Source organism: Phoca vitulina, unplaced genomic scaffold (genome assembly GCF_004348235.1).
Source record: "Phoca vitulina isolate PV1807 unplaced genomic scaffold, GSC_HSeal_1.0 scaffold7, whole genome shotgun sequence".
NCBI classification, from domain to species: domain Eukaryota; kingdom Metazoa; phylum Chordata; class Mammalia; order Carnivora; family Phocidae; genus Phoca; species Phoca vitulina.
This window is the reverse complement of record NW_022589710.1, coordinates 10,471,811-10,491,256: the sequence shown is the minus strand read 5'-3', so window position 1 is coordinate 10,491,256 and position 19,446 is coordinate 10,471,811. Positions and strand designations below refer to the sequence as shown.

The 19,446-nt window shown below is 42.2% G+C and overlaps 1 long non-coding RNA gene across 1 annotated transcript; it reads right to left on the bottom strand.

Moving 5' to 3' along the window:
* Positions 1–1,690: 1,690 nt before the first annotated feature.
* On the bottom strand, positions 1,691–18,424 carry LOC116632891. The gene is made up of 3 exons (XR_004299525.1): positions 18,301–18,424; positions 12,523–12,574; positions 1,691–1,777 (listed from the first exon to the last, which is right to left on the bottom strand). It is a non-coding gene; the product is annotated as an uncharacterized LOC116632891 (long non-coding RNA).
* Positions 18,425–19,446: the final 1,022 nt, after the last annotated feature.

Here is a 19,446-nt window from a genome sequence, read left to right as displayed (position 1 = left end):
TATGCAGCCCAATGTAGGACTTGAACTCATGACCCTGAGATCAAGACCTGAGCTGAGATCAAGAGTTGGGCGCTTAACCGACTGAGTCACCCAGGTGCCCCAATTTCTATCTACTTTTTTAATGGACATAATTCTTGGGGCACCTGGCTGGCTCAGTTGGTAGAGCAGGTGACTCTTGATCTTGGGGTTGTAGGTTCAAGTGCCACGTTGGGTATAGGGATTACTTAAACATAAAATCTTTACAAAATAAAATAAAAGACATAATTCTCTCTCTTTCATACCTTTGTGATATATTTGTATAGTAACATTGTTTTAGAGACTCTTAATGACAAACAAATGTCTTTGCTTAGATAACTATCGATGAGCAGAGGCCCTGGGAAGAGGATAGAAAATCACATTCACCTTCAACCAGCAGTTAAGGGACAATACCTATTGGAAAGGAAGGAATGATGTGAGACCAAGGCATATTCCTGGAACACAGACCGGAAACCCCTTCAGAGATCAGACAGTGATCTGTAGAGGAGCTTGAGTGTTCAGCAGCAGTTTGTCACTGTGTCTGAATCTCCAGGTTGTCACAGGCCTTGTCTTAGGGAAGGACTAAAAGAAGTGAGGTCGCAAGATTTCGGGCCCGTGTCAGCAGCCGGGATCCATGTGTGTGCATCTGGTAAGAGATGGTTATGTCATAGAACCAAAGAATTCGAGGCCTGTAGGAGAACTTACAGATCACTGGGACTCAGAAACAAACTAGCACTATTTCAGAGGCAGGGAACAGGCCCAGAGGTAAGCAGCTTGCCCAAAGTCACACACTTAGCTATCATCAGCGCTACATACTGTGACTTCGAACTAATAGGACTCTTCGAAGGTAATCCATGTTGAAACATCTCCATTCAGATGATTTTCATATTTTAAAGGTGTCATCCTGGTTAGTTGCATACTTCATTCTAGCAACTGCCATGGCCAGAACTTTTCAGAGTCTCTAATCGAAGGAGAGCTGAAAATTTGCTTTGGCTGGTCTGTGTATTCATTCATTCTTTCATTTTAATAGTACTGACACATTATTCTGATTTCTATTTTAGGCTTGAGTCTGACACATACTCTTCTGTCAGCAGAAGTTTTTTGTTTCGTTTTTTTAAAATCGATCTCAGTGTAAATAATTAGGTTGGTTTTTTTTAGTTACATTCTTGTTTTAGGGATACACCCTAATTAACTTAATTGGACTCCTGTGTTTCCTCAGTCTCTTATACAACCCATTTCTATCTAGATTAATCTAATCCATTATGTTAGTGGTTCCCAAACTGATAATCACCGAGGGCGCTTATTAGACATACATATTCAAGCCCACCATGACCTCCCGAACCAGACTCTTCACGTGACCGGAAATCTGAAATTTTAACAATTTAAGAAGGATGCAGATTCTGGAAAATGATGATTCTGTGTTAGTTTTGGGAGTTTAACTCTCAGCTGGCAGCTTTACCCCAAATCCCCTTACATGTGGATTATCCCTAGGTTCTGAGGGCAATGCCAGTAAAACCTTGTGGTCTATGGCAGAATCATTGGAAGAAATATACAGCTTCCTAGCACAGGCAATTCATCAACACGTAGGGGGCTACTTTGAGAGGGAGAGAGCTCCTCTGGATGATGAGGTACACGCATGCCAAGTCACAGTCCTTTACAGTGACAGCCATTCTTCAGGAAATGCAGGAGGCAATGGGTAGTCGGTTCTTCATCCATTACAGAATTGGATGACAAAGGCAGTCATTCCTTCAGTCATCGAGACCTGTTGACCAGAGCACTTGATCAGGCACCAGAGCTGGTGCACTGACACCAACAACACTGGTGCTTTTGTGAGCAGACTGTCACCCCGGCTGGGGCTGCTTATCATCCCATTTGTCTTACATCACTACCGCTGGGGCTATCTGTTTCAGCTCTCACAAATTCACTCTTTTGATTTCCGTCTCTTATCTTAGGACATCTTGCTCTTCCTACTTTAACACTTAAAATTTATTTTATTTTTAAAGATTTTATTTATTTGAGAGAGAGAGAAAAAATGCTGTGAGCGTGAGTGGGGGGGGCGGTGGTCAGAGGGAGAGGGAGAAGCAGATTCTCCACTGAGCAGGGAGCCCGACGTAGGGCTCGATCCCAGGACCTTGAGATCATGACCTGAGCTGAAGGCAGATGCTTAACCGACTGAGCCACCCAGGCACCCATTAACACTTAAAATTTAATAAATGTTTGCTGAGTGATTACTTTGTGCAAGGCACTGTGGGGTTGGGGGAGCAAGATGGAAAGCTACTAAGAAAAATAAATACTCAGCCAAGTTGTCAAGGCTATAAAAATGCTTAAGCAACAGTTCCTGCTCTAAAGGAACTTAAGTTCACTAGGGGGATAAAACCAATAAATAACTATTAAAACTTGGCAATGAGAATAGCCAAGAAAAGGCAGGTATAAGGCAAACATTTTTGTTGCAGTAATGAAAACAGGTTAGTACTGATGTAGGAATAGATACACTGATGAAATTGAATAGTGAGCATAGAAATATACCCAAACATAAAAATAATATTTGATAATAACCTCATTTCAGATTGGTAGGGAAAATACAGATTACTCAATAAATTATAGTGGGACAACTGGCAAGGCTTCAGGAAAATAAATTAAACTGAATCCTTACCTCACTCCTCACACAAAATTAATTCCAAAAGGATTTAAATGTAAAGACTTAAACCCTAAATATATTAGAGAAAACACAGGTGAGAGGCTTTCTAATTTTAAACAGAGGCAGCCTTGTTTTATTGCACTTCACTGTATTGTGTTTTGTAAATACTGGGTTTTTTAAAAATTGAAGGTTTGTGGCAACCCTGCTTTGAGCAACTGTACCAGCACCATTTTCCCAACAGCATTTGCTCACTTCGTGTCTCTGTGTCACATTTTGGTTTTTCTCATAATATTTCAACTTTTTCATTATTATTATATTTGTGATGGTAATCTGTGATCAGTGATCTTTGATGTTACTTTTGTAATTATTTTGGAGTACCATGGATCATGCCATGTGTGATGGCAAACTTAATTGATAAATGTGAGTGTGTTCTGACTGCTCCACTGACCAGCCATTCCCCCATCTCTCTCCCTCTCCTCAGGCCTCCCTATTCCCTGAGACACAATGATGCTGAAATTAGTCCACTTAATAACCCTACAATGGCCTCTAAGTGTTTAAGTGAAAGAGAGAGTCAAATGTGTCTCACATTAAATCGAAAGCTAGAAATGACTAAGCTTAGTGAGGAAGGCATGTCAAAAGCCAACACAGGCTGAAAGGCAGGCCTCTTGTGCCAGTTAGCCAAGTTGTGAATACAAAGGAAATGCTCCTGAAGGAAATTAAAAATGCTTCGGTAGGGAACACACAAATGATAAGAAAACGAAACATCTTATTGCCGATGTAGAGAAAGTTTGAGTGGTCTGGATAGAAGACTAAACCAGTCACATTACCTTCAGCCAAATCTTCAACTCTTTGGAGGCTGTGAGAGGTGAATACGCTGCAAAAGAAGAATTGGAAGCTAGCAGAGGTTGGTTTGTGAGGTTTAAGGAAAGAAGCCATCTCCATAACATAAAAGTTCAAGGTAAAGCAGGAAGTTATCCAGAAGATGTAGCTAATTAATGAAGGTGGCTACCCTAAACAACAGATTTTCAGTGTAGATGAAAGAGGTTTTTATTGGAAGAAGATGCCATCTAGAACTTTCATAGCTAAAGAGGAGAAGTCAATGCCTAGATTTAAAGCTTTAAAGGACAGGCTGACTCTCTTAGTAGAGGTTAATGCAGTTGGTGACATTAAGTTGAAGCCAGTGCTCATTGACCATTCTGAAAAGCCTAGGGCCCTTAAAAGTTATGTTAAATCTATTTTGCCCATGCTCTATAAATAACAACAAAGCTTGGTTGATGGCACATCTGTTTACAATATGGTTTATTGAACATTTTAAGCCTACTGTTGAGACCTACTGCTAGAAAAAAAAGATTCCTTTCCAAATGTTACTGCTCATTGACAAGGCACTTGGTCACCCAAGAGCTCTGATGGAAATGTACAATGAGATTAATGTTGTTTTTGTGCCTGCTAACACAACATCCACTATGCAGCCTATGGATCAAGCAATCATTTTGATTTTCAAGTCTTATTATTTAAGAAATACATTTCTTTAGGCTACAGCTACCATAGGTAGTGATTCGTCTGAAGGATCTGAGCAAAGTAAGTCGAAAACCTTCTGGAAGCGATTTACCATTCTAGATGCCATTTGTGATTCATGGGAAGGTTAAAATAGCAACATTAACAGGAATTTGGAAGAGTTGATTCTAACCCTCAGGGATAACTCTGAAGGGCTCAAGACTTCAGTGGAGGAAGTAACTGCAGATGTGGTGGAAATAGCAAGAGGACTAGAATTCGAAGTGGAGCCTAAGGATGTGATGAATTGCTGTAATCTTGTGGTACAACTTTAACAAACGAGGAGTTGTTTCTTATGGATGAGCAAAGAAAGTAGTTTCTTGAGGTAGAATCTACTCTTGGTGAAGATGCTGTGAAGATTGTTGAAATGACAACAAAGGATTTAGAATATTCCATAAATTTAGTTGATAAAACAGTGGCAGGGTTTGAGAGGACTCTAATTTTGAAAGAAGTTCTGCTTGAGTAAAATGTGAGCAAACAGCATTGCATGTTATAGAGAAATCATTGGTGAAAGGAAGGGTCAATCAATGTGTCAAGCTTCATTGTTGTATTATTTTAAGAAATTGCCACAGCCACCCCATCCTTCAGCAACCACTACCTGAGCAGTCAGCGACCATCAACATCGAGACAAGACCTTTCACCAGCAAAAAGATTACAACTCACTGAAAGCTCAGATGACGGTTAGCATTTTTTAGCAAGAAAGTATTTTTTAATTTATTTTTTAAAGGAATTAGTTTTAAATTAGGTATGCACGTTGTTTTTTTAATACATAATGCTAGTACACACTTAATTGACTACAGTATAGTGTAAACATAACTTTTACGTTTACTGGAAAACCAAAACATTCATTTGACTTGCTTTGTTGTGATATTTGCTTTATTACAGTGGTCTGGAATTGAACCTGCATTATCTCCGAGGTGTGCCTGCGTAAAGTCTTTTCCAAGCATGAAAACATAACCTAGCGGCATTTTTATAAGAGTGATTTTCAGTACATAAAAATCTAAAACACACCATAAGCAAAGTCAAATGCCAATGACAATGGGAAAAATATTTCAATCACACATGACAAATAAAGGATCAATATTCATAAAAGCCAAAGAACTTTTACAAGTCTATAGAAAGATAAAGAACTCTACAGAAGTTTAAAGAGACATGAATTGGGCATTTATAATAGAAGAAGTACAAATGGCCAGCAGACAAATAAAAATACACTTCAATAATTAAACAAACGTAAATGAAAGCATTTTTTTGGCCTATTTGATCAGAAAATGTATTATTTATTTATTTATTTTTAAGCTTTTATCCATTTATTAGAGAGAGAGAGTATGAGCAGAGGCAGGGCAGAGGGAGAGGGAGAAGCAGGCTCCCCATTGAGCAAGGAGCCCAGAGTTGCCACTGGATCCCTGGACTCTGGGGTCATGACCTGAGCCAAAGGCAGATGCTTAACTGACTGAGCCACCCAGGCGCCCCGGAAAATATATTTTTTAATTGATAAAATGTCCAGTAAGGTTTGCTGTAAATGGAGTATAAATTGGTACTTTTAGGTACAACTTGGCAATTTAAGTTCAAATTGGGAAATTTAAAGTGGGAATGTGGCTTTCCTGTGACTGAGAAATTCTATGTTTATAAAATTACAGGTTTACTCCAATAACTGTGCAAAGGTGTATATACAAGGTCATTCACTGCAGAACTATTAATTAAGTGAAACACTGGCAACAGTCGATAAGGCTAATAGATTATAGTACATCCATACGAGAGGATAGTGTGACAACGCTCTGATCTGATGAGATCTGCAATGGGTAGTTGCTTAATTCAAAAATTTTAAAATGGGGAATCATAAAAAATGATACATATGTATTTTAAACATAAAATTTTCACTTAAACTCTCTAAACATAGAATTATTCATTAATCTTTTGATGCTAAGACACGGTCTTTTCTTTGAGTATGGGTTTGCCGACTAGAATTCTACTCACCTTTCTTGCATAAGCCACAATTATGAGGTCTCTGCTCTTCTTCCCAATCTTGTGTCCTACTTCTTTCCACCTTGCTCACATTGACCTCTATGTTGCTCCAGTTGCTAAATTCCCACTGAACGGCCTCTGCATTGGTTATTTTCTCCTTTCCTTTTCCTGCCTCTTTGCATGGTTGGCTCTTTCTCATGCTTTAAATCTCAGTCTAGATGTCGTTTCTGAGTCACCTTCTTTGATGACCCCAATATATCAGCCAGGATGATTTTTCTTGCAAGTAACAAATTCCAGCTTAATTGGCTTATATTATACAAAGGAATTTATTGTCTCACATAACTGAATAACCAGTCATAGATCTGACCTAAGAATACATCATAGCCATAGTTTAAACTAAATGACCAAGATCTGTCTTCTATTTTTCACCCTACTCCCTTAGTGTTGGTTTGATTCTTCTCTTCTTTCCAATGGCTGTCAACAATTCACCTAACATCTGGGTATTGAGATAAATATACATTGGCTCTGATAGTCCTGATATGGATCTTGTGCTCATTTGTCTTAGGCCATTTTTCCAAAAGCAGAGTCTGAGGTAGGTATTCAGATGCATGTGTAACTGTTCTTCAAGAAATACCTGAAAGGTGTCAAGTATCTTTTCTGACCCCACATAAGAAACTAGAAAGCAATAGCAAGAGAAAACTCAGAAAATTCACAAATACGTGGAAATTAAAGAGCATACTCCTGAACAACCAATGAATCAAAGAAGCAATCAAAAGGGAAACTAAAAATATCTTGAAACAAAGGAAAATGAAAACACAACATACCGAAACTTGAAGGATGCAGAAAAAGCAGTTCTAAGAGGTAAGTTTATAGCGATAAACAACAAATTAAGAAGAAAAGAAAGACCTTAAATAACCTCAGGGAACTAGGAAAAAAAAGAAGAACAAACAGCCTAAAGTTAGCAACAGAAATAACAAAGATCAGAGTAGAAACAAAATGAAATAGAGACTATAACAATAAAAAGAAAATCAATAGAAAAGAACAAAACTAAGGGTTGTTTTTCTTGAAAAGAGAAAGTTGACAAATCTTTAGCTAGACTAATCAAGAAAAGAAAAGCGAAGACTCAAATAAATAAAATCAGAAAAGAAAGAGGAGACAATACAACTTTTGTCACAGAAATCCAAAGGATTGCTAGAGATTACTGTAAGCATTATACACCAACAAACTCAGAAGATAACCTAGAGGAAATGGCTACATTCCTAGAAATATACAACTTACCAAGACTGAATCATGAAGAAACAGAAAATCTGAACAGAGCAATAATGAATAAGGAGATTGAATCAGTAATAAAAAAAAAACTCCCAACAAAGAAAAACTCAAGGCCACATGGCTTTACTGTTGAATTCTACCAAACATTTAAAGAAAAATTAGTACCAGTCTTTCTCAAATATTTCCAAAAAATTGGAGAGAAGGGAATATTTCCAAACATTTCACAAGGCCAGCCTTATTCTGATACCAAAGATAAACAAGGACACTACAAGAAAACTACAGGCCAATATCCCTGATGAGGATAGATATAAAAATCCTCATCAGAATACTAGCAAACCAAATCAACAGTGCATTAAAAGGATCGTACACCATGATAAAGTAGGATTTATCTCTGGGATTCAAGGATGGTTCAACAAATGCAAATCATTAAATGTGATATTAACATAAAGAAGGATAAAAATCATATGATCATCTCAATAGATGGAGGAAAAGCATTTGACAAAGTTCAACATCCTTTCATGAAAAAAAAAAACTCTTACAAATTAGGTATAAGGTAATGTACCTAAACATAATAAAGGCCATATATGGCAAGCCACAGCTAACATCATATGCAACAGTCAAAAGCTGAAGCTTTTCCTCTAAAATCAGGAACAAGAGAAGGATGCCCACTCTTGCCACTCCTATTTAAAATAGTACTGGAAGTCCTACTCACAGCTGGTAAGAAAAGAAAAAAGGAAATAAAAAGCATCCAAACAGAAAGGGAGAAGTAAAATTGTCACTGAAGATGACATGATCTTGTATATAGAAAACCCTAAAGCGTCCATCAAAAACTCTTAAACCTAGTAAACAAATTCAGTAAAGTTGCAGGATATAAAAACATACAAAAATCAGTTGCATTTCTATATAGCAACAATGAGCTATCTGAAAAAGACAAGAAGATAATCCTGTTTATAATAGCATCAAAAAGAATAACATACTTAGGAATAAGTTTAACCAAGAAAGTGAATGATCTGTACACTGAAAACTATAAAACATTGTTGAAAGAAATAAAGACACAAGCAATGGGAACTTGTCCCATTTTCATGGGTTGGAAGTATCAATATTGTTAAAATATCCATACTACCCAAAATAGTCTACAGATTCGGTGTAATTCCTACCAAAATTCTAATGACCTTTTTCACAGAAATAGGAAAAACAATCACAAAATTTATATGAAACCATAAAGAAATCCAAATAGCTAAAGTAATCTTGGGCAGGAAAAACAAAGCTGGAGACATCATACTTCTTGATTTCAAATTATATTAGAAGTTACACTAATCAGAACAGCGTGGTACTGGCAAAAAACAGACACATAGATTAATGGAACAGAATCAAGGCCCCCAGAAATAAACCCACTCATATACAGTCAACCAATCTTCAACAAAGGTGCCGAGAATATACAATGGGGAAAGGATAGTCTCTTCAATTAATTGTGTTGGGAAAACTGAATACATACCTGCAAAAGAATGAAATTGGACCCTCCACCATCAGAAAAATGAACTCAGAATGGATTAAAAACTTTAACGTGAGACCTGAAAGTATAAAACTCCTAGAGGAAAACGTGGGGGAAAACCCCTTGGCATTGATCTTGCGAATGATATTTTTTCTTTTTTCTTTTTGGATTTGACACCAAAAGCACAGGCAACAAAAGCAAAAATAAACAAGTGGGACCACATCAAACTAAAAAGTTTCTGCACAGCAAAGGAAACAATTAACAAAATGAAAAGGCAACTTAACAGAATGGGAGAAAATATTTGCAAATCATATATCTGATAAGGGGTTAATATCCAAAATATGTAAGGAATTCAAACAACTCAGCAGCAAAAAACCAAATAACCTGATTTAAAAAATGGTCAAAGGACCTGAATCAACATTTTCCAAAAGACATACAAATGGTCAATAGGTTCATGAAAAGATCCTCAACATCACTAATCATTGAAATGCAAATCAAAACCACAATGAGAGATGTTGCACCTGTTAGGATGCCTACTATAAAAGAGTCCAAAGATAACAAGTGTTGGTGAGCATGGAGAAAAAGGAACACTTATACATTGTTGGCAAGAAATTTATACAGCCATTATGGAAAACTGTATGGAGGCTCCTCAAAAAATTAAAAATAGAACTACCATATAATCCAGCAATCTTACTTCTGGGTATATATCCAGAGGGAAAGAAATTACTATCTTGAAAAGATATCTGCACTCCCATGATCATTGCAGCATTATTCAAGTAGTCAGCATATGGAGACAATCTACATATCTGTCAATGGACGAATGGATAAGGAAGATGTGGAGTATTCAGTCTTAAAAAAAAAAAAGGACACCCAGGATCACCTGGCTGGCTCAGTTGGTGGAGCGTGCAACTCTTGATCTCAGGGTGCTGGGTTTGAGCTCCACGTTGAGTGTAGAGATTACTTAAATAAAATCTTTAAAAATTACATTACATTTTTTTAAAGATTTATTTATTAGAGAGAGAGGGACAGAGCACAAGCAGGGGGGAGCGGCAGGCAGAGGGAGAAGCAGGCTCCCCGTGGAGCAGGGAGCCCGATGTGGGATTCAATCCCAGGACCCTGGGATCATGACCTGAGGCGAAGGCAGACGTTTAACCAACTGAGCCACCCAGGTGTCCCTAAAATTTTTTTTAAAAAGGACATTCTGCCATTTGTGACAACATGGATGATTGTGGAGGACATTATACTAAATGAAATAAACCAGCTGCAGGAAGACAGATGGATACTTACATGTGGAATCTAAGTAAGTCAAACTCAGAGAAACAGGGAGTCAAATAGTTACCTGGGGCTGAGGGGTGGGAGACATGGGGAGACATTGGTCAGAGTATACCAACTTTCAGTTGTAAGGTGAACATGTTCTGGAGACCTAATGTGCAGTATGATGACTATAAAGGGAAAGAAAGGACAGAAGAAAGGAAGCAAAGAAGGAAGAAAGAAAAAAGGGAAAGAAAAGAGAGAAGGAAGGAAGACACATTTGTGAGGGAGAGAGTAGAACAGGGTAAGGAAGGCAAACATACTGAAGAATTAAGAAATCTCAGGTTAATTCTAGCCTTGGCTTGATGCACAGAGGGAGCATAAACCACAACTCAGGCGCAGTGTAGCTTTTTGTGCCTGTAGATCGGTCAGTTATTGGCTGAGGGCTGCCCCCAGGTTGGGCAGCTCCCATCAGCCAGGACCATTCTCTGGAGAAGAGGACAGCTGTGTGCCTTAGCAGTCAATACTCACAGTATCCGGGGGATGCGTGTACTGCCCAGAAAAGAACATCTGAACGGGGCACCATAGCCTCCATCACACCCCTGAGGCCAGGAAGATTGCCGTGCTAATTGGTTTAAGCCAGGTAGGGTTCACTTTTGGAGCTATGGATGGGGTCCAGGCCACCCACCCAACATTGCTGAAAAACTCATGATAGTGTAAGCATGGGAAATGGGGAGAACGGATGGTGATCAGGTACCCAAGAAATGTTCATATACTTCCTACTCTTAATTAGTTGTCATATAACCCTGTTTATTTCCTTCAGAGCACTTTCCATAGACTATAATTCTCTTATTGATTGATTGATTGATCGTTTGCCTGTCTGACTCTTAGAATGTAAATTCCATGAGGCTAGGAACCACTGTTGTAGCCTATGAATCTATTGGCATGCCTGGTACTAAATATGTTGACTGCCTTCCAGATAGGACTCTAAATGTGCAAAGACACAGAGATAAGAAGGAAAAAAAGTCTGTAGATAAGGAAGATAATTCTAGACCATTCATTCTCCAACTATTAGTCCCCAGACCAGCAGCATCAACATCACCCAGAAACTAGTTAGAAATGAAAATTCTCAGGCCCCACTTCAGACCTAATGAATAAAAAACTCTAGGATGGAACTCAGAAATCTGTGTTTAATAAAAGTCTGCCAGGTGATTTTGATGCACAGCTGAGTTTGGGGACTACTGTTCTAGAACAGTCTGACTAAAACATGGAACTTATACAGGACAGGTCATGGTAAATAAAGTGGTAAGAAAAATTTAGGATCCTATTATTGTGAATATTAATGTAGTATGTACCCTGTGTGTTGTTTGTTTTTACTTTTCTGAAATATCTTTTGTTGGAAGAGTCATGAATTCTTTGAATTCTAGACACCCTTGTTGGTACTTGGGAGGAAGGAGTGGGTTGAGTTAATGGTGTTTTGATTTTTCAGGCCAGGAGGGAATGTAATACTCCTGATTAGTCATCCTGACCCTCATCCTCATCCAGACCCTCACCCTCATCCACAACCAGCCCCTTGCCCTATGCACACAGTTTCCTTTTCTTTGTTCTTTTTTTTAAAATAAATTTAATTTTTTAGCATGGTTTTAGACTTACAGAAAAATTACAAAGATAGTACAGAGAATTCCCATATACTGCCACACCTAGTTTCCCCTATTATTAACATCTTATATTCATTCGTGTGGCACATTTATTATAATTAATAAGCCAATATTGATCCAGTATTACTAACTAAAGACCATATTTGATCCAGATTTCATTAGTGTCTATATAATGTCCTTTTCTGTCTGTTCCAGGATCTATCCAGGATACCCCATTATATTTAATCATCATGACTACTTAGACTCCTTTTGGCTATTACAGTTTCTCAAGCTTTTCTTGTTTTTGATGACCTTGACAGGTGTTTTTTTTTTTCTCTTAAATTTATTTATTTTAGAGAGAGTGAGTGTGGGGAGGGGGTGCAGAGGGAGAGGGAGAGGGAGAGAGAGAGAGAGTCTTAAGCAGGCTCTGTGCTGAGTGCGGAGCCTGCCTCAGGGCTCTGTCTCACCACCCTGAGATCACAGCCTGAGTCAAAACCAAGTGTCAGATGCTTAACTGATGGCGCCACCCAGGCACACCGACCTTGACAGTTTTGAGGAGTACTGTTTGGGTGTTTTGTAGAATCTCTCTCAACTTGGGAATGTCTGATGTTTTTCCTAACATTTAGATGGGGTTTGGTTTTGGGGAGGAAGATCACAGAGGTAAATTGTGCCATTTTCATCACCTCATATCAAGGGTACATACTTACCAACATGATCTATCACTGTCGATGTTGACCTTGATCTGGAGCCTCCAGGTAGCTGTAGAAAGAGGATGGATTTATGAAATGTTACACAGACAAGGTTTTCAGGACTTGACATTTACTTAGATTTTGGGAGGATGGTTAGAGTAAGGAAAAGGAGAGGAGGAGCCAAAACCTTTGCCTTGGGTGCCTCTCTAATACGGGTGACTGGGCTCATGGCTAGTGTATTTAGCAGAGGTGCTGGCGATCTGTCCATGTAAAGGATTTAGTCTGTAGTCAGTTTTCTCCCTTGGGAGCTGGGGGAGGGTTGGGGCAAAGAGGGTTCCATGGCCGAGGCTGTCACTGCCCCGGAACACAGGGGTAGAGAGTGTGATTGGTGCACAGGCCCCGCTGGCTCTGTCTGCCGGTCAGATCAGCTAGGACAGTCCTTCCCAGAATGACTTGTAGAGTCACTTGGAGGTGACGTCAGGGACTTTTTAGGGCCTTGGGCTCTGAGTTTGGGGGTACAGTGGGAGGAGTCCGGGGATATTCCTCAGTATTCTCTCAGCTGCTTAGTTATTTGAAAAAGCAATGGATGCCCGAAGTCAATGAGGAGAGGGATCGCTGAAATTTTCCCAGAGAAAGACTGGCCATCTATTTCATAAGATGCATTTGACTATAGAAAGAATCAAAGGACATACATTAAAATATTAATATTGTTTATCTCTGCGGGTGGTGGGTTTTGGGGTTGTGTCAGTTTCCAAGGGCTGCCGTAACAGAGTACCACAAACTGGGTGGCTTAGAACAACAGAAATTTATTGTCTCATAGTTCTGGAGGCCAGAAGTCTGAAATCAAGGTCAGCAGAACTGTGTTCTCTTTTACGGCTCTTGATTTTTCCTTGTCTCTTCTTAGCTTCTGCTGGTGGCCAGCCATCCTTGTTGTTCCTTGGTTTGCGTGCGGCCCCTCAGTCTCTATCTGTCATCACATGGCCTTCTCCCTGTGTGTTGTGTCCAAATCCCTTATTCTTACAAGAACACCAGTCATATTATGTTTAATATGACATCTTCTTTTTTTAAAAAAAAGATTTACTTATTTATATTTTTGGGGGCGGGGCGGTGGGGATGGGCAGAGGGAGAGGGAGAGACTGAATTCCAAACAGACTCTGCCCTGAGCATGGAGCCTGATGCAGGGCTTGATCCCATGATCCTGACATCATGACCTGAGCTGAAACCAAGAGTCTGATGTTTAACCAACTGAGCCACTCAGGCGCCCCTAGTATGACTTCTTCTTAATTACATCTGCAATGACCCTATTTCCATTCACAGGTCACTTTCACGGGTTCTAGAGAGACATGAATTTGAGCAGGGGAACACTCTTGCACCCAGTACAGGGGTGGTTGATATTCCCTTCTTCATATATTTCTATTGCTTTTAGGTTTCTTTGTGCAACCGACGTGCGTTACTTCTGTACCAGCAAAAAAAAAACACAAAACAAAACAACAAAAAACCCATAACAACAACACAACCACACCAAAAAGCAAAAAAACAAAACAAGCAAACAAACAAAAACTAAAAATGCTATCCCCACCACCAATACTCTGAGAAATAATACAAACTGCATTTGGTGAAGGGGCCAGTGCTGTCCCGAAACGTAGAGGAAGGGTTACTCATGCTAGTGATGATGCTCTGTGCCAAGAGGCTTCCTACATACCCAGCCCAACCCTGGGAACAAGACAGGGACGGGTGTGGGGCTGGGATGCCTGGGGAAATGCCTGGGCATCTCTGCTCAGGCCAGGGCCGAGGGCGGAGGCTTTTCTGCCTTGCTGTGGGCTGGGCTGCTAGCTTCCTAGATATGGGGCTTACCCCAGAGAGATCATTTAGACTTCCTGCGGCAGCACCCCGTTCCTGCACAAACACAGGAGGGCAGCTTGGAAAAGCATGAATGTGATAACTAAAGCCACATTCACCCTGGCTGGGTAAATACTGCCTGAGAATCACTCGTTGTTTTCCCCAACTTTCTTAGGTACTGGAGCCCTGTGGGGAGGTGACTTCTCTGATGACAGCCACACCCCAGGTCTCCTTTATTAGTCACAGCACATGCTTAACTCTGCTTGGTTCTGCTCCCCTGACGTTCTGCACGTCCCACCATCCCGCGGTACGTGTTTACCCCTCCCTGGGGGCTGGTTGGACTGAACAACATTTTGTGCAACCCGTTCTAAAGGAGCAGCTGGGAATCAGGTTTAAATCATGGAGTTTCAGCACGAGGGAATTAAAAATGCCTTAGACGCTTTTGTTTATGGGTGCCAGGGAGAGAAAGCAACCAAGGGAGAAAGAAGGAATTCTTCGTGTGTTTCATTTAATCACAAGTTCCGTCTGCTTCCTTCAGAAGGCACTGGTGTCCAAGTGATTTTTTTAAATGTAAGAGCATCCTGTTTGGAGATGGGGGCTTTGAGTGGATAATGCTGGCTATTAAGAAACGAAAACAATGGGTTCTTTAAGGGGGGGGGGGTAATGGGCTTTCTTGAAACAACTGTTCCTAGGCCTAAAACTCTCTTAGAATGTCAATATCAAGTTCAGTCCCACGTGACTGAGGCAAAAGGCTTTCATCCTTTTTCTCCAGTCATTTAACCCTTTACTAGGGTAAAGGACAGCCATAGAATAAGAAAAATCTCTTTAAAACAGTCTCTGTTATCGAAAGACTTCTCTTTCTGAGCCACACCTAGTCACAACTGACTGAGGATTCCCAGTCCGTACCCCCAGCACCGTTGTTATTATCCCCATTTCACAAAAGAGAAAGCAGGCTCAGAGAAGTTGAGTAACTTGCCCCAAATCATAGTCTAGATTTGAGTTCTGCAAAGCCTGGAATCTTGACCATTACACTGAGCTGCTTCCAGAGAGGGCACTACCCATAAAAGTGTCCTCAGCAGGGGCTGAGAAGAAGAGCAGGCAGCCACAGATGGGAGCTGGGTATGCTTTCCATGTCCACATTTACTGTTCACCTGCTCTGTGATGTTCAGGAGCTCACTGCATTTTCAGTATTGTAGGTGGCGTATTCATGGAGCACGGCGCCCTCTCTCAGGGGTTCTGCCAGCGCCAGCTGTCTCCCCTGCAGGCACTAGAATGCCATATTTTAGGGAGCCTAAGGATTGAAGGAGGAACCTACACAGGGTAGGCACCCGCAATACCATGCTCAGGGAAGCCCCGGCCCAGTCCACGGGCCAGCCCTGGCATTCCAGAGGCACCCATTCCCGCCCCAGGGTACAGTCAGAACAGAGGGGTCTTGCAAAGCCAGATCTTTCCTCTTTTGTGACCAGAGAGGTTCTGGGCATGCAAGGCTAGCTTCATCCAAGACAGGCTCTCCAGGCCCACCCCTTTCATAACTCTGATAGCACTTGTACTGCAAGGTTGTATTTATTTTTAATTTGAATATACAGAAAAGTACAAGTGAAAAAGGAATGATCACTCATATTCTTGCAACCCAGAATTAGCCAGTGTTGATATATTTGCTTCTGATTTTATTTGGTATATCGTTACCTTAAAAAAACCCCACAAAACTTCATGATATATATGTACACCATTCTTTGAAACAATTAGTATAATATGGAATAAGCTAAATCCCTAATGACCCGCATAGCAAATCCTAATTCCTCTTCCTCCATCCAGAGAGACCTTTAAGTTTGGTGTGTATTCTTCCAGCATTAAAAAAAAAGACATAATAAATATAAAATACATGGATTTTTGTGTGTGCATGCTTTATATAAATGGCATCATGCTGTGTGCATCATTTTGCAACTTAACTGTTTTTCAGTCAATGTATTTTTGAGATTTATCCATTTTGATACACATAGATGTAAGTTATTCCTTTTAGTGGTGCTAATATCACTCCATTGTATGAACGTACATTTTATTTATAAATAAATGCATTTCAATTTCCATTTTTTGCTATTATGAGCAATATTAAAATAGATATACTCAGGACTACCACATCGTACAGCATTCACATCTATGTGTATGTGCCTTCTGGAGTTAAGCAGTGAATAATCTGCCTTGCTGTACTGGGCCCTGCCTGTGTCTCCTTCATTCATTTTTTTAACAGTATTTATTGAGTGCCTTGGGACCGCAGGGCATTGTCCAAGTGCTTTGCTTGTATTAATGTATTTAGTTCTTCGAAAAGTCCTAAAAAATATTGTTTTCCATTCTCATTTTTCAAACAAGGAAAATGAAGGCGGTTGAGGGCAATCCGTTGGCTCAGGAAGCTGCAGAGCTGGCTGGGGAACTTGGACGGCCTGGCTCCTGAGTCCGGGTGTTTGAACCATTGCACTAATTCTCCCTTGTGTTTCACTTTACTTGGTTGATGTCCCCTCTCAACTGTAAACTCTTGGGAGTAGGGACCCTGGGGAGCCACTGATTTTACATTCCAGTGCCCAGGCATGCCTCACCTCCATTAGGGGCTCACTAATAATCTGTGAATCACTTTACTCTTTGTTCAATGCTCCTTTCCTAATTCACATTTCCTCTTCCCCATCTATCTCTTTCCCTTCATAAGCATTCTTCTTCGGCCCCCTCCCCATAACATGGCTACCCCTGGCTCGGGCTTTCAAAGAGTGACAAAGGCACATCACAGATAACATAAAAAGGAAAGCTTTATAGCGCGCCCTAATTTGGGAAAGAATATTTTACCAAAGGGCAAAGGAGGACTTGAATTTTTTCTGCCCTCAGGAGGCCCAGTCTTGCAACCCTGTAGGTCTAGGGCTGAACGGGAGGCACTGCTGTGTTCACACGTTTAGTCAAGAGTACTTCTAATTCTGTCCTTCAGCCGTCAGGCACGTAGGCAATTTCCTCTTATAAAGTTGGTGGTTGTAACTAAACAGGTGCAGATTTGAGGAAATGCAGGCCGCCTCCACTAAGTCCCCGCTGCCTGTGAGATTAGGTTGATAAGGGACTTCCCCCCTTAATTTAGTCACCCCCACCCCCTCCACCCCCTCCACCCCCAGTCTGCCCGGGGCACGACCCCCCCGCAGCTGGGCCCCACAGCCCCGGCGGGGGAACTGCCCAGTCGCGCCAAACGTGAGCAGGCGAGTGTGCGGCTCAAAGGAAAGCACACAGGGACACGAAGGTCGAGTTCCCGCTGGCGCAGGACCACCGTCCCAGGCCCCGCCCGTCCTTCCCTTCCCCGCCCCCCCCCCCGCCGCCCCTCCTTCCGGGCGGGCCAGCGCCGGGGGTGGGGGCGGGGGGGAGTGGGGAAGGTCCGCGGAGGGAAGGCGAGCCCCACAACCGCGTGGCTGTCCCGACTGCTACCGCCAGGCCCCTCGCGCCGCCTCGGCCGCCCACGCGGACAGCCGCTCGGCCTGCAGAGCGGGGCGGCGGGACGTGCCGGCGGCCGGCGCGGTTCCAGAGAGCCCTGCCTGGGCTCAGGGGTGCGGCCGAGCGCGCTGACTCACGCTCTCGCTACGTGAGCGGCGAGCCGAGCCGGGCCGGGCGTGGGGGCCAAGCCCGCGCCGCCGCCGCCGCCGCCGCCCGCGCGCGCTTGTGGGGTGGTTCGCGCCCAGCTGCGCGCGCCCGCCGAGGACTTCACCCCCAGGCTGGCCGCTGGGGCCGATTCTGATCTCCTTTACGGCTTTTATGGCTGCGGCGGGGCTGTGATCTTGGATCCGCAGCGCCGGCACCCGGGAATTTCTGCTAGGCACGGGCGGCCACAATCACGTCAGGTCCGCGCGGGCGCCGGGCTTAGCCTCTCCCGGCTCCTGGGGGAGTCCACTGAGGCCCGAGGCCCGGCCTCGGGGGGTGCACCTCACAGCATCTTACCTACGTGAAGAGTCATCTGTAGGCTCGCACCCTCCTTGTTTCAGTCGATCCCTCAACAGCCCTGTGACACGGAAAGGATAGGAAGGGCAGGCGCTGTTCAATCCATTTGACAGCTGAGGAAATCAAAGCTTGTGTTTAGGTATTTTATTGGCAACAAAACAATTTGCTGTAACTTATATGTAGAGGTACCGAGCTCTTGGATAAATAAATCTGAGTGCCGGCATAGCCTGTTTTACCAACATCTTCCATTCTCCTGTGTTCCCTGGGAAGACAAGTTAAAGAGGAACAAGAGTCCCGGGCGTGTGTGCGCGCGGGGGGTGGGGGTGGGGGGTAGCTGGGGGAGGGAGAGTTTATATTAATATATGTGAAATCGGCCCACTGTCTGCACAGCTGTTACCTTTTGGGAGGCTTTAAAGGGACACAGCTGAGCTTACAGTAAGACCAGTGTTCGCTGAATAACTGGCCAGTCCTCTGCAAATACAGCAAGGGTGTCCTTGGATGCCTGCCATGGCTGAGGGTCCTGCTGGTGCCGGGGGCAGGGCCGCACCTGTAACGCCAGGCCGGCGTCCGAATCCTGAGCCTTCGGTCATTACCAGTGACTCTGAGCAGTGTGACTGACATCACTCAGCTTCTTCTCACTTTGGGTTGCCACGAGGTTCAAGATGAGAATGTATTTGGAGTTTCCTTAACTACCGTGTCCCGTAGAAAGGAGAGGCAGGGTTTCTTTTCCTTGGTCCTACAATATCAGTGGTGGGAAGTGGGAGACGTTGTCCACTTCAGAAAAATCCGTGTCACTCTTGTTTGCTCATCTTGGGTAAACCACGGAGAACACAGTTTCTATAGAGTCAGTAGGAACAAAGATGAGTTAATTCTCATGGAAATTCCGCCTTTAGACACAGGGCACAAGGTTATGGGATCTTGACTGCAAACACAGAGCTAAGCCACTTGTAGAGCAGTCTTCAGTTTGCCTACTTTGTTTTTGTTTTGATTTTTTTTAGAGGGGGCAGAGGGTTTGCCAAACTCCAGATTTTAAAATTAATACATGATTTTGTAAAAACAAACAAAAATATAAAGAAAAAAAAACCCTTTATAACCCAACATATATATACCAATAATGTTAGCATTTCAGGTATATTTCTTCCTAGG